Source organism: Nicotiana tabacum, chromosome 22, assembly GCF_000715075.1.
Source record: "Nicotiana tabacum cultivar K326 chromosome 22, ASM71507v2, whole genome shotgun sequence".
Lineage (NCBI taxonomy): Eukaryota > Viridiplantae > Streptophyta > Magnoliopsida > Solanales > Solanaceae > Nicotiana > Nicotiana tabacum.
In genome coordinates, this window is record NC_134101.1 from 43,766,860 (window position 1) to 43,776,020 (window position 9,161).

Below are 9,161 nucleotides of genomic sequence, written 5' to 3' on the forward strand. Positions count from 1 at the left end.
CGCTTCACAGTCTACCGAGTCTCCATTGTACCAATTATTTTATTCTATCTTATTACATTCAGGATAGATGTTGTATTATTATTGTACACTTTAGAAAATGCTCATGCACTTGTGACACCAGGTTTTGGGGGTTCCTTCAGGTTATTCATTATTATGGTTCATGTAAATATTTTTCATTTACTCTGTAAATTCTATTTTATACTGTTCAATTAAGGAAAATTATGATTTTAAAATACTAAAATGAGTAATTAAATTGATAAATCACTATTGGCTTGCTTGACGGTGGTGTTAGGTGCCATCACGACCTATAGTAGATTTTGGGGTCATGATAGCTTGGTATCAGAGCTCTAGGTTCACTTAGGTCTTACAAGTCATGAGCAAGTCTAGTAGAGTCTTGCGGATTATTACAGAGATGTTTGTACTTATCTTCGAGAGGCTACATGGATGTTGGAGCACTTCCCTTCTTGATTTCCTCATCGTGCGGTTTGATTCCATTGAGGCTTGTGCCTTTATTTCCATCCTACTGAATCTTATGCAACACGAAGCGCTTGTTATCAATTGGGCATCAAGGAGTTGTAGTGGTACTGCGGACGTGGTGCAGGATGTTTTTCCCTGCGTGTTCGGGCATGCTATTAGCGTCGCCTTGTGGAAGGATGTTCTTTGGTTCCAGCCGAGTATCTGTATTTTCTATGGTTTAAAGATTGTGCATGGATTGCTACTGTGTCTATGCATTATTATCGCACAATTTGGCGTAATGGTAAGGTGCTCGTTTATGTGTTGAGGCAGTGAATGGCTTGAAAGGAGGATTTCTCAGTGCATGATTAAGGGGGTTCGGTATTTAATTCCAACGGAGGAAAGGCAATCAGACTATAAATGCCCATGTTTTGTTGACAAAGTAACGAGACTTGATATTTTCGAGCGTGGTGGAATTTTTATCATGATGCAGTGTCACCATCCTTGTTGGAATGCATTACAGTTCGCTGGTGTTACTGTCTTCTTATATTTTTGCCTTCGGGGCAGGGTGTTTTGAAATGGTGCTTGAGGGGCGGTTGCCAGAGATAGATGTGTGCAAAGGTTCAGAATCGAATTGGTATTTCTAATGTTGATGGCTCGAGAAAGATGATCTTCAAAGAGGCTTAGAGTCAGTAACATTTTATTGATTCAAGTGCTACAGAGATGAATTTTTGATTTGATGCAATATTTGGGCAGCAAAGTATGAGGGAAGATATGGCGAGAATTGTTTCGCGGTAGTTAAGTACTAGCAGGACAAGTATGAGAAGCAGAGGTTGAGAAGTTGTTTAAAATAGATGGTCTAACCGAAGTAAGAGTGGCAGATTAGCATATGGATTCTGTGGTAGGATAGCCACGTGCATTGTGAAAGTGTAGAACGGTTTGAGAATTGTGATGGAAGGTGATTTAGTCTACAGATTTCATTTGGAATGATGGTTACCGTACGAAGAAATATTGAATATGGCGGAAAGGGGTTTTCTTGAAATGGAGAGGGGCGTGAAGATTATTTATCGTTTCACATGTAAGATGACTTGAGCTCGGAAGGCATTGTTGAACTTTCAGTTGATGTTAATGGGGAAGGAATAGACTTATACAATTGGTGTGCGAGCATGGGCTTAGAAGATTTTTACTAATTTATTGGTAATTGTGACCTATGCAGCACCGTTGGAAGATGTCGGCATGGGATTTCCACATACGAGTTATCTCCTGTGAGCAGGTTAGCGGTTGCGTAATGTTGATGAAGCTTCTGTGAAGAATACTACTTACTACCTAGTAAGAGATCGAATTTGTGATTGTGAAAGTTTAACAAGGGATTTCAAGAAATTTGGCGGGTTAACGGTGAGATCATGGTAAATTGAGAAGGAGGAATCATTGTGGGTTCTAGATTTATGTGATTGTAGATTAAAGTTAAGTGGGGGAGCCCACCATCTACGACTGGATCGTGTGGTCGTCTGCTTGTGCGGTTTCTGGTTATCGGTGCATTGGTAGATTATTTATGACTAAGAAAAGAAACCATCAGGGGTAATTCGAGTAGAGAAATTGATAAATGTGTGCTATATTCTGCCTTATCGATTGAGGTGCCTGATTTGGGAAGACTCCGAGCTTACGCTTCTTGCGGATGTAATGTACAAGGAAACGAATTCAGTTGGTTGTTTCTTGGAAAGCGTGTTCATGTGCTAGCAGAGCGTTAAAGTTGGTTATCTGGGATCAGGTCAGAGTGGGTGACTCTCAACAACGATTCTAGTGGGATCAAGAATTAAGGTGTAGTGCCTAAGGATTTTGGGCCTGTTGTGTGGTTAAGGTTCGAGTTTTTGCAGTGGATTACGAACATGACTTGGAAATTTCTATGTTATCATCGGGTATGCGGTATAGTGTTGGAGTAAAGGATGAAATAGCTGCGGATTCGCGGGAGGTCTTGCAGAATGGGTGTACCAGTTAAGGATGCTATGGTGAGCATAAGGAGAGTATGAGATGGTTCAGGAGTATTGAGACGAGGTGGTCTCATGATGCTTGGTCACTTGGGATGAGAGTGGATTTGGTTCGTTACGTTTTTTAATGGAGCTATTATTATTTATAAGGAAAATCCAGAGTAATTGAAAAAAGTTGGGTCAGTTAGTAATGGTTGACTCAGCATGATTGTGGAAATGATCAATTCATTCGACGTGTGAAGTTATACATATGGTTTGTGGATATACGTGCGGGCTTGACAGCCACCGTAACTTGATTGACTTGGGAGGTATTTGATTCAAATTTCCTTGTTGTTTAAATGGACTCCGGAAGAGTCATGACGGTCTAGATCACGACTTGAGGTTTGTATTTTCTATGGTTTGGGAATTCGATTGCGTGTTGCATTGGTTTTTCTGAAATGAGTTAAGTGAAAGGTTTCTAGCCAATGAAGTGTTTATTCCACCGTCAACTCAGGGGTTGCGATGAATTCTTGTATTATTGCGTAGCGGCACGGTAGGTGCAGGGAGGGGAATGGGAATTGGAAGTTGAGGATCAGGGATGCGGGTCAATTTTGATAAGAATGTCACGAGATTGGATTAGCAGGGAAGAATTCAGATGGTTAGAGTGAGCTGGCGTTATCTTAGTGTCGCCTGAGAATGGTGTTCTGTGGAAGAGGCATTGTGTATTGATTTGCGGATTGTGGTTGGCTTACATAATTAGTACAGTTGGTGGTATGGATGTGCGAACTTTTCTACCTGTGCGGAAGGTCGTGGGAGCATACCCCACGTGAAAAATTGTATAGGTGAGACATGTTATTCACTTGCTTGTTAAAGATTGAAAGCGAGTATGGAAATTTTGGTAATATCACAAATGAGAGAGTTTTATGCCTGAGAGGCGTTCTATTTCTTGGGTTGTGGACTATGTGAGTTTGTGCCAAATTTGGCGGTTGTTCTTATGATTCATAGAAAAAGGTTATTGTGGATCCTTGAAAAGTTATTAGCTCAGTATAGTAGGATCAGAATCGGCTTGAGGTCCGTTGATGGGTCTAATGTGAATGTGTGCTCTACATTAGGCCGGATGTGTTCATTCGGCATAACGTAGCTTATGGAGGAGTCTTCAGATAGTGGATGTTGTTCCCGTCGTCAGTATTCTATGTAATACTCTATTGTGCCATGTGGGTTGTGAGACGACTTGATTATTCGCACATGTGTTGAGATCCTGAGTAGCTGGTGGTATTATACAGGTAGGATGGCTCTCGAGATGCGGGTCATTTACTATACCTTAGACGTGCTTGAGTTTTGTAGCGTGTGGTGCTGTCCGTCTCCCCAGGATTCGTATTATGCACTTGGCGTGCTTGTGGTCGATATTCGGGCATTTTGTAAGTATAAGTGTTACAGTTTGATGCGTGTGTTTTCTTCTTGATATTATGTGCGGATCGGGTGGCACGCCTCCACGGGTGTATTCTTTGGATCGGGTGGCACGCCGCCATGGGCATGTTATGTGGATCGGGTTACACGCCGCAACAACGAGATGTTAAGCATAGCTCCTTACGTATATTTTTGTGTGCCTTATTTTCATCCCTGAGGTAGGTTCACAACATTTGTTTGGTCTATTCAATCGTTGCGCAGATTGGGTAATTCCTCTCAGAGTTCGTTCCTCCTTGTGTGTCATATTCGAGTGGTAGCTCGTCGGCGCATCGGTTGCGTCATATGAGATCTGAGTCAGTGGTTGAGGTGGGTTATTGCCTGAGCAGCTTGCACTAGGTGAGACGAGATGTTTGGACCTGAAATTAGTGCAATCAGATTTATGTAAGGTACATTAAAGAGAAAATATCGTTGTTCAGTTCAGAATGAGGTAATGGTTCTTGTCAGGAGGAGAGACTCCATGAATTATTGATTCGGCGGGTGGTTATGAGTTTCTATGCGTCTCTTTCAGTGTGGTTGTATTGCGAGAGTTGGAACAGGATTTATATACGTCATGAGATGTATTGCAGGCATAGGATTTGTGAAATTACAACTATTGTGGTCGGAGGATGTTATTATGGGCATGTGAAATATGCGGGGCATAGTGTGAATCCAGAAAAAGGTGTACGATCGTGTTTTGGTACGGTGTGCGTATGTTAGAATCAGGTATTGTAAAGAATTTCGGAGGTTGGAATTTGGTTCTAAAGCTTATTGACTAAATAAAAGGGTGGATCTTCAGCCTGGCTCGTGCTAAGGTGCTCAACTAAGTTGAGGTGGCACGGGTAGGTGCACAAGGTGTTGCACAGTGATTTTGGACAACTCTGTAGGTTTGAGGACGAACATATGTTTAAGGTGTGGGGGGGGGGAGATTTAACAACCCGACCGGTCGTTTTGAGCTCTAGCGCGACATTCGGCGGTTTGAGGCCTTAAGTAGCTTCACTTCAGGTATTATGACTTGTACGTGTGTTCGGAATTGAACTTCGGGAAGTTTGGAGTTGCTTAGGAAAGAAAATTTTAATTTCGGAAGCTTTGAGTTGGAAAAGTTGGCCAAGTTTTTTTTTTGAGTAAATGACCTCGGAATCGGGATTTAAAGGTTCCAACATGCTCGTATGATGATTTTGGTATTAGTAGAGTATCCAGATGTTGATTTGGAGGTCGGTAGGTTATTTCGGTCTTAATTGGCGAAAGTTGGAAATTTGATGCTTTTGGAAACTTTGACCGGGAGTGGATTTTTTGATATCGGGGTCGGATTCCGATTCTGGAAGTTGGAGTAGGTCCTTAATGTCAATTAGGACTTGTGTTCAAAATTTGAGGTCAATCGAACTTGATTTGATAGGTTTCGGCGTCGGATGTAGGAGTATGAAGTTTAAAAGTTCATTGAGCTTGAATTGGGGTGCGATTCGTGATTTTAGCGTTGGTTTGATGTGATTTAAAGGCTTGACTGAGTTCGTATGATATTTTAGGACTGATTGGTATATTTGGTCAAAGACCCGTGTGGCCTCGGGTGGATTCCGGATGGTTAACAGATTGAGTTTGGCCTTGTGAAAATGCTGGTGGCAGCATATCTGGTGTAAATGCACCTGCGAGGATTGATTTTATAGACCTTTCGAGCGGAGTTGGGGATTGGTTAAATTGATTAATCATTGGTATTAGAGTATCTTTTTATTGGTTTGCACATTTTTTGAATAGTTTTTGGATCGACGAGCTTTGGATTGAAGTGTTAGAGAGGCCTTGGAGCCGGTTTTGAAACTTCAGAGCGAGGTAAGTCTCCTGTCTAACCTTGTGAGAGGGAAACTAACCCCTAGGTGATATTAATTTTTATGTGCAACTAGTTGTGGGTGCTACGTACGCACGAGGTGACGAGAGTCCGTACGTCGATATAGTATGTTTATGTTCGGGTAGACCTACGATCTTATCATGTAATATTTGAATTTTTTGAACTGATGTTGCTGACATTAATTAATCGAAGTTATAAATGAAATTCATTTAGAAATAATTATGTGTATACTAGGCCAAGCCTTAATACTTGAGTTGTGGGCAAGTTATTTGAGAAAAGGTAAAGATTATATCCATTTTGTACCCATGTACTGTGTTGTAAACACGTGTCTTGTAATTCGGTAACTTCCTTCCTTTTCTTGTGGAGCGGGCCGAATGCCTCGTCAGTATATAGGTGCATCTATGGTTCATGCCGCTCGACCCTCAGTAGTGTACACATTATTCTGGATCGGGTCGAATGACTTCGGAAGAATCATGCGTTATATCTCTTGTAGCCCGAATATTCACGAGTTAACCTCTCTACTGATGTCTGACATTTTATATGGTACTTCGGGTTTATTTGATGATGATACTTGAAACTTTTCGAAGATATTAAGACAGAATACAAGATTGAGAGATTCATACTTTAAAGGAAATAATTGGAAACTTTTGAGATTTACAGATTTACTTCACTATTGTTGTGAACTTCATACCTGTTATGGATTATTATATTATTTACTTGGACCTCTAGTAAGTGTCGATATCGACCCCTCGTCATTACTTCTCCGGGGTTAGGCTAGATACTTACTGGGTACGCATTGATTTACGTACTCATGCTGCACGTTTGCACTAAATGTGTAGGATCTGACAGGTTCATTGATGATCGCCTTAGCGCGTAGGCGCACCTGTTGAGGAGACTTCACGTGAGCTGCATTCCAGGCTACGCTTCATACTCCATCGAGTCTCCATTGTACCATTTATTTTATTCTGTCTTATTACATTCGGGACAGATGTTGTATTATTATTGTACTCTTTAGAAAATGCTAATGCACTTGTGACACCGGGTTTTGGGGGTTCCTTCAGGTTATTCATTTTTTTGGTTCGTGTAAATATTTTTCATTTACTCTGTAAATACTATTTTATACTGTTTAGTTAAGGAAAATTATGATTTCAAAATACTAAAATGTGTAATTAAATTGATAAATAACTTTTGGCTTGCCTGCCGGTGGTGTTAGGCGTCATCACGACCTATAGTTGATTTTGGGGTCGTGACACATACCCTCCTCAAGCGCACAATAAGATCTCCCACTGGTATACTTATTATGCAAGACCTTCCGCGAATCCGAAGCTATTTCTCCCATTTCTCCAGTACTACCCCACAAACCCGATGATAACATAGATATTCCATACTTCTTCACACTCTGCTGCAAAATCCCAGTCTCTAGCCATAAAACGAACCCAAAATCCTTAGACACCGCGCTTACATCCTCGAACCCATTGGAACTACTATTGAGTGTCACCCACTCTGACCTGGTCCAGAATATAATCAAACTCCAATGCTCTATTATCCCATGAACCTTACCAAAGAAGCAACCAAATGAATTCTCTTCTTTGTACATCACATCCATAAGAAACATAAACACTAAGTCTTCCCAAAACCTGCACATGAGTCGATAAGGCGAAATATAGCACACATTCATCAAGTTCTTTGCTCGAATTACCCCTGATGTTTTCTTTTCTTAGTCTTAAATAATCCAACAATGCACCGATAAGCAGACAATCCCATGATCAAGTTGTAGATAGTGGGATCCCCTACTTAGCTTTAAGCTACCATCATATAAAATGTAGAACCCACAAATATTCCTCCTTCTCAATTACCATGATCTCGTACCGCCAACCCGCCAGATTTCTCGTAGTCTCTTTTTAAACTTTTCATGAACATTTCGAATTATCAGGCACCATCGCATATTCGACCTCCTACTGGGTAGTAAGTAGAACTATTCGTAGAAACTTCATCAAAATCGAGCAACCGCTAACCTACTCACAAGATATAACCCACCTGTGTAATTCCATACCGACATCTTCCAACGACGCTGACTAGGTACCAGTACCACAAAATCAGTAAACCCTACTGAGCCCATGCTCGTCCACCGACTATACAAGTATGTTCATTCCCTATTGATATCAACTGAAAGTCCGACAATACATTCCAACTCGAAGTCACATCATATCCTATAACGATAATCAAGCTCTTACACCCCCTAAACATTCCAAGCCAACTTCTTTCCGTCATATTCAACCTTCCTCAACACAATAGCCACCATTCCAAATAAAATCTGTAGACCTAGTCATTGTCCACCATGATCCCCAAATTGCCCGAAACGTTTCTCAAGGCATGTGGCTATCCTACCACAAAATTCATATACTACTCTACCACTCCCACTTTGGTTAGACCATATCTTTAAGCAACTTCTCGGCCTCTGTTGTTCACACTTGGCCCGCTAGCAATTCAACCACCACGAGACACCTCCCACCATGTCCTTCCTCATCCTTCGCTGCCCAAATACTGCCTCAAATCAAAATCCATCTATGTAGCACCTAAACTAATAAATTGCTACTAACGTTAAGATCATCTTTCTTGAACCATCAACATCAGAAACACTGATTCGATTATGAAACTGCTACACACCGCATCTCTGACAACCGCTTCTCAGGCACCATTTCACAACACCTTGCCCCGAAGGCAAATCAAGATGACCATAACACCGATGAACCTTAATGCGTTCAAACAAGGATGCTGACACCACATCACACATGATAATTCCACAACACTCGAAAATATCAAGTCTCGTTACTCCAACAACCAATGCCTGAACATCCATAGTCTTATTGCCTTTCCTCCGCTGGAATTAAATGCCGAACCTCTAAACCATGAACCGAGAAATCCTCCTTTTGAGTCATCCACTACCGCGACCCATAAATGAGCAATATACCATTCACAACAACACAACACGATAACAACGCACGAACATCATAACAATCTGTGCATAACCTCAAAACCATAGGCCATACTGGTACACGACTGGAACTACAGAACCCCTTCCATAAGACGACGATAATTACTCGCTCGAATACGTAGGGAGAAACATCTTGCACCACATATATAGTACCACTACAACTCCTTGATAGCCAATTGATAACAAGTGCTCCACGTCACATAAGATTGAGTAGGAAGGAAATGAGGGCATAAGCTTTAATGGAATCAAATTGCACGATGAGGAATTAAGAAGGGAAGTTCTTCTAACAGCCCTGTAACCTCTCGAAGATAAGTACAGACGTCTCCGTGCCAATCCGCGAGACTCTACTATACTCACTCATGACTCATGATACCCAAGTGAACCTAGAGCTCTGATACCAAGTTGTCACGACCCAAAACTCACTATAGGCCATGATGGCGCCCAACGTCACTGTTAGGAAATCCAACAG